The sequence below is a fragment of the Panthera onca genome, chromosome B4, assembly GCF_046562875.1.
Source record: "Panthera onca isolate mPanOnc1 chromosome B4, mPanOnc1 haplotype 2, whole genome shotgun sequence".
In the NCBI taxonomy this organism is placed as follows: Eukaryota; Metazoa; Chordata; class Mammalia; order Carnivora; family Felidae; genus Panthera; species Panthera onca.
The window spans coordinates 904,985-911,527 of NC_138345.1; the positions used below are offsets into that span (position 1 = coordinate 904,985).

A 6,543-nucleotide genomic window follows, 5' to 3' on the forward strand; every position below is an offset into this window, starting at 1 on the left:
TTGTTTCTTTGTCTGTTTGTTTTGACAACTTTATAACCTTAGATACCACATGCCAGAGTTGGGTGAATTATACTTTTCCATACATTGGCATTATCACAATGGTGTTTTCCTCTGGATATATTTTAGTCACTCTGATTAGATGTAGGAAACACTGTTTCCTTAATCCACTCAGTGAAACACTTGGGTCTCCTTGGTGACAGGGACAGTTACTGCAGTTGGGAGCTGCCACCTAGCAGGCACTTTCTGTCCATCGTTTTCACCTTCGGTTTCAAAGGATGACACTTGGTGACCTTCCCCCCGCCCAACTCTGGGGGTGTTACTCTCAGAGCACAACACCCACGTACCCATCGGGTGAACAAATGTGGGACACACACGCACAGACACAAATACGCATTTCAAATCTTTCATTAGGTCAAATATCTGAATTTACACTTTCGTTTAGAATCTTCTCCTCATCTTTAGGTGTAGAGGGTTTCTCTACCACTCGGGTTCCACTGAAGTCTCATAGTTAATGCCCTTCCCATTATTTTACATACATGAAAAGTGAGCTAATGCAGAGTTTTCATGCTTTTTACAAACACCATGACACACAGTAAGAAATACATTTTAGAGGCGCCTGGGTGGCTCAGTCGGTTGATCATCCAATTCTTGATTTCAGCTCAGGTCACAGTCTCGGTTGGCGGGACTGAGCCCCGAGTCAGGCTCTACACTGACAGCACAGAGCCAGCTTGGGATCCTCTCTCTCTGCCTCTCCCTCCTTAAAAATAAATAAATACACTTAAAAAAAAATAGTCTATTTAAAAAAAAGAAATACATTTTATTTTTTTAATATTTATTTATTTTAGAAAGAGAAACAGAGCAAGAGCGGAGGAGGGGCAGAGAGAGAGGGAGACACAGAATCTGAAGCAGGCTCCAGGCCCCGAGCTGTCAGCACAGAGCCCGATCTGGGACTCAAACTCATGAACTGTGATATCATGACCTGAGTCGAAGTCAGACATTTAACCGACTGAGCCACCCAAGCTCAGGCCTCTAAAAAAAAAGAAATACATTTTATATCACAGCCCACTACACACACACACACACACACGCAGCAAGAGTCTCATGAAATATTGGTGATGGTAGCACAACACTATCAATGTGGTTAACGTCACTTCAAAATGGTTAAAATGGCACATTTTATATATATCTTGCCACAATTTTTTAAAGATTCACGAAGTACTATTTATCCTACTTTGTGCACTGTTCTCTGATGTCCTCTATCATGCTTTACTTTTGTTCATTCTAGTTGCGCTATTTAAATCAATTTGTGACTCACCGTGGTCACAACTGCCATTGACTGGTGCACAGCTGAACCGAGTGAGGGTGAGGGAACGGAAGCTTGTTCCTTGGCTTTCACACTGCTCCTGGGGCTCTTTGCTTTTCCAAAGCATCTGAAACAGCATAATTTAAAAAAGTGAATAACACAAACTAATAACTCCCCATACACGCATGTATAATTCACTATGTGTAAAGGCTGAGTTTGGAACCATATTTGGAAAAATATGGCTTAATTGCATAGCTGTAAATTGTATCTTAATTTGCAAATCTTTCTTCCTCGATTTGAAATTTATAAGTATCTGATTCTGTCGGTTCTTGGTTTCATCTGTAGTGCAGACGGTTACCGTACGTGTGTGAACCGGGTGGATTTACTCTGTAGAGACAAACACTCAACTGCTGTGTCCACGGCCTGAGCTGGAGGTCTCTGCCACACACCATTGTTTCGAGACGTTTGGCTGTGACATCACGAGGGGAAAAGAAATGGCAGTATGAGGCAGTGAGGGCAGGGAGAAAGGAGAGAGGTTTCCTCAATGGGGAGGACTGAGCGAGCACCATGAGAGAGTGGGGAGCCCTGTGCAAGTTGGGCGAGCTGCTCTGTGGCTGTCCTCTGTCATTTCTGTCCACATGACAGACTTCTGTCCAGCCATCCAAAGTGCTTTTATGCAATCATATTAATAATTATCAATAGCATTTCTTTGCCACTTCGGATGCATCAGGTGTTTCTCACACGCAGGATCTCCTATCCCCACAAGGACACTGGAGTGTAAGTCACCACATCTATTAAAGGTGAACCCCAGAGATGCACAATCATATGCCCAACATTCCCATGCCAGTGAGTAGACTGCAGACGAGAATTCCAGCGTCTGCGCATTTTCCACAGCCCCAGGGTGTGCAAATCCCATCGTGGAAATTTCATATTTCACTCCGTGGAAACTTATTTGCTGTACCTTCCTTAGCATAACAAAGTGGAAGACAAGTAGTTTTCTACATAAAGAATCAACCAGACGTAGGCACCTGCGGGGCTCAGTAGGTTAAGTGTCTGACTCTTGACTTCGGCTCAGGTCATGATCTCATGGTTCCTGGGTTCGAGCCCTGTGTTGGGCTCTGCACTGACAGCTCAGTGCCTGCTTGGAATTCTCTCCCTCCCTCTCTCTTCCTCTCTCTGCCTCTCTCTGCCCCTCCCCTGCTTATGCACACATGTTCCTTTCTCTCTCTCTCTCTCAAAATAAATAAATAGACATTTAAAAAAATTAACCAGGCTTAATATATTGCTCTCTGATAAAATTCAGTTAGTTGTAATACCTTTACTCAGAGAACAATAGCTTCACTTCTCCCCAAAGACATTAATGTGTTCTGTCAGTACAACTCTGGTTATATAACCTTTACTGATGAAGATACAGGTTATTTTATTTTAAGTTTATTTACTTATTTTGAGAGAGAGAGACGCTCAACCTGCTGAGCCACCCAGGCTTCCCAGATACAGGTTATTTTAGGTCTGCTTGAAATTAGAATTCTGTTGAGCACCTGGGTGGCTCAGTCACTTAAGCATCCGAGTCTTGATTTCAGCTCAGGTCATGATCTCATGGTTTGTGAGTTTGAGTCCCGAGTCAGGCTTGCTCTGTGCTTGTGATTCTCTCTCCCTATGAGAGAGTGCACCACTTGCACTGTCTCTGTCTCTTTCAAATTAAATACATAAACTTAAAGTTTTTTTAATTAAAAAAATTAGAATTCTTTGTCTTGAGATCACCATATCCTAGCATATTTGCTTAAATGCAGGTGGATGTGGCTTTTCTTGATATGCTCCCCCTTCCTCCCCAAAAAACGGGACCATTCGATGAACACCTGTAAAGCCCCTATTTTGATCTTGAGTATGATGTTATTTGTTAAAGGGTGCACAGCAAAATGCTTCTATTTTTGTAGGTAAACAAAAGAAATACTACATATGATACAGGCTATGTTCTCAAAGATATTGCAGTGTTTGGGGGTTAGAGGAGACATTTATGAACCAGACAACGTGTAACAACATGGTAAATAATCAGAAGACAAAATGTGCCAAAAATAAGTGCCATCAATAAGAGGGGTAGACGGAGGGTTAGAAATAAACCTGGTCCCGGTATAGAATTTTTTACAAATGCTGAATTCTATACGGCATTTTGTTACGAAGTTTGGCATTTATATTTACGAGGTCTAGAGGGCTTTGGGGGTTTTGTTGTGTTTTGTTTGTACTGTCTTCGTCTGATTTTGATATCGGGAGGATACTAGCCCGTGAAATACTTGTTTCACGAAATGAATTGAGAGATGTCCCCTCCTCTTCTGTCTCCTGGAAGAGATTATGTAGAATTGGAGTTAACTTGAAATGTTTGGTAGGCTGTGGCAGTGGAAATGTCTGGGCTGGAGGCGCTACTATTTGCTGCAAAGTGCTTGCTTTCCCCATGAGGCTTGATGGCGTGGCAGTGAGGGACGCTGCAGGACCGCATCACTTGAAATTGGTACGGACTAACTTGCTGAAGCTTTGACTATTCTCTGAAGTTCCTGCAGTGAGGTAGGTAGTGTTCGTGCGCACATCTTTCCTTTGCCCATCGTATCAATGCTGTGAAATCAAAAGGGCGGGATTATCCTCACCCGTTAACTGTATTTCAGTTCAAGAAACGGGCTCAAAGGTTGAATGACTCATCCGTGCTCACTTAACAAAGCAGGAAGGAGGAAGGGCATTTTGTTTCATGGTGGGTGACCTCCCTGAGCTGTCACTGGAAGAAGCAACTTCTTAAGGCCCTTAGCGATAACACAGGGGCATTCTGCCGGATGTTTAAGCCCAGTAGCAGAAGCACTCCTAGAGACCCTGGTTTGCCCCCTGGTCGTTAAAATTTTGCTCACATCTCACTTGTATGAGACAAAAGGTCTGGCCTCATCTGCTCCCCAAGACGTTTCCCCTTAGGTTAACTCCCCCTGTAAACAAGGCGGCATCTCGCCTCGTCTGATAAGCAGAGAGGGTCGCCGGAGGCGGGCAGGAGGCGAGCACTCACTCTGTCCACACACAGCCCGCCCTCGCCCCACGTCTGCCGCCCTTGACAGGGACCTGAGATGACGAGTTAGGAACACGAGCAGGATGTCCGCAGTTCCAGCTACGCTCAGCGAAACGAGAGGAACCCGGAAGTACCACCTTACCCCACCTCTCCCCCCACCACACTCCCGGAAGTACCACCTTACCCCACCTCTCCCCCCCACCACACTCCCGGAAGTACCACCTTACCCCACCTCTCCCCCCCACCACACTCCCGGAAGTACCACCTTACCCCACCTCACCCCCCCACCACACTCCCGGAAGTACCACCTTACCCCACCTCTCCCCCCCACCACACTCCCGGAAGTACCACCTTACCCCACCTCTCCCCCCCACCACACTCCCGGAAGTACCACCTTACCCCACCTCTCCCCCCCACCACACTCCCGGAAGTACCACCTTACCCCACCTCTCCCCCCACCACACTCCCGGAAGTACCACCTTATACCACCTTGCCCCCCACCACACTCCCGGAAGTACTACCTTAGCCCCCCCCCCCCCCGCCCGTCGCCCCACCCCACACCCGCCGGAAGTACTGCATTACCCCACTTTGACCCCACCGCACGCGGACGCTCAGCCCTACTTTACCTCTTCAGATTTTCCAGATCTCACCCATCCTTCGAAGTGGCGCTCACACCTTACCTGCCTCTGACCGCGATCGTTAACGTGTTGCACGTGCTGCTTTGACGGTTAGCTCTGGGCTTTGGGGATCTGATCCTTCACGAGTTCATTCACTGCGCAGCGCCGTGTGTTGAACGCAGAAGTTTCACAGGCCAGGGTCAGGCCAGGTGGCCTACTCGCCAGGCCCTGGTCACGCCCAGCCACCCCTCCGCAGCCCCTCTCAGCAGCCTGCGATGGACCCCTTCATATTTAGAACTGATTCCTAACCAGCGCAAAGTGATGTCAGGGAGAAAGGATCCGTTGTGTTTGAGCAATGACTGGCGCTGGCAGGATGGAGGGTGGAAAGTGAGCTGGGGTCTGGGGGCTGCTGGATGGATTCCCTCCCACCACTTTGTATGAACATCTTCAAGTACACGGCCACATGTGCCACCGCCCATGTTCAACTGTGTTTATTCTATACTGTTCTCAGTGGTTTCTACTCACTTCCCCTCATGTGCGTGATTCCTTTTCCACTAAAGCAGCTCAAATGGAAGTCCGTGTGTGAGAAATTCTGGGGCCGGGCCCAGGCCTGGCGCCAAGGCGGGTGGGGTGCGGGGACCCGTGCTCATCTGAGCCCCGCGTGGCAGTGGCCTCGGCCCAGCCTCTCTCTCCACTTCCTGCTGAAGTCAGTCTTGCCCAGAAACCTGGCCTATTTGGCTCCTGCCGCGACACCCTCTGCCAGTCTTCCTCCCCTCCCCGGCCCTCCTTTCCTCCCCTCCTTTCCGGGAACTTGTGACAGCGCCTCCCTGCAGTTTCAAGGACCACACGCTGTCTGTTTTTTGCTGCCCTGACCCATATTCTTGTGGCCCTTTCCCAGGAGGTGTCCGCCTAGGTCAGATCTGAGCACTGCTCACTGGACGCTGGGTCGCACCCTCCTCCCAGACCCTGGTTTCCCCTCGTCCTCAGCAATGCAGGGCCCGTGGCTGTGGCCCCATGTGCTTTGAACTGAACCGGCAGGGGTTTGGACAGGGCAGGAATTCCTCCCAGCGGCCGTAAACATCACGAACGCAGCCGTCTCTCTGTCTCCTTCGTGGCGGTCACCCCAAAATACCTTATTTCCCTTGCCAGACTCGAGCCTCCAGGTGGCATAGAGTGTGTCTTATGTGTTTTAAATCACCCACAGCATCCCACTCATGAGAGGTGTTCGTGGGGTTTCCTGAATTGGTGGACAGGGTTCGCCGGCACGAGTACAGAAGGAGTAGCTGTGGTCACATGATCTTAGAACGACTGAAGGGTTTGTGATGTGGATTTACTTTTGACTAAGAAGTTCGGGGTCTCCCAGCCACAAAGCAAGCAAGGCTTACCTACGGAAAGGTAGGCAGCGTCCAAAGAAATGGGCACAGACACCGTGAAGAACTCGGGCTGCCAATGGAGCCAGGGCCTGGCCAGGCCAGAGAAGGCCCAAGGCCGGATCGGTAGGACGTGGGGACATTTGCCGCGGTTAGAAGCCTCCAGAACAATGTGATACAACCTGATCTGCGGACCAGGGTCTTGAGTGCAAAACA

The 6,543-nt window shown here is 48.8% G+C and overlaps 1 long non-coding RNA gene across 1 annotated transcript; it reads right to left on the minus strand.

The window, feature by feature from the left end:
* Nucleotides 1-389: 389 nt before the first annotated feature.
* Nucleotides 390-4,519, minus strand: LOC132660405 (uncharacterized). Its single transcript, XR_013556994.2, has 3 exons — nt 4,287-4,519; nt 1,316-1,430; nt 390-757 (listed from the first exon to the last, which is right to left on the minus strand). It is a non-coding gene; the product is annotated as an uncharacterized LOC132660405 (long non-coding RNA).
* Nucleotides 4,520-6,543: the final 2,024 nt, after the last annotated feature.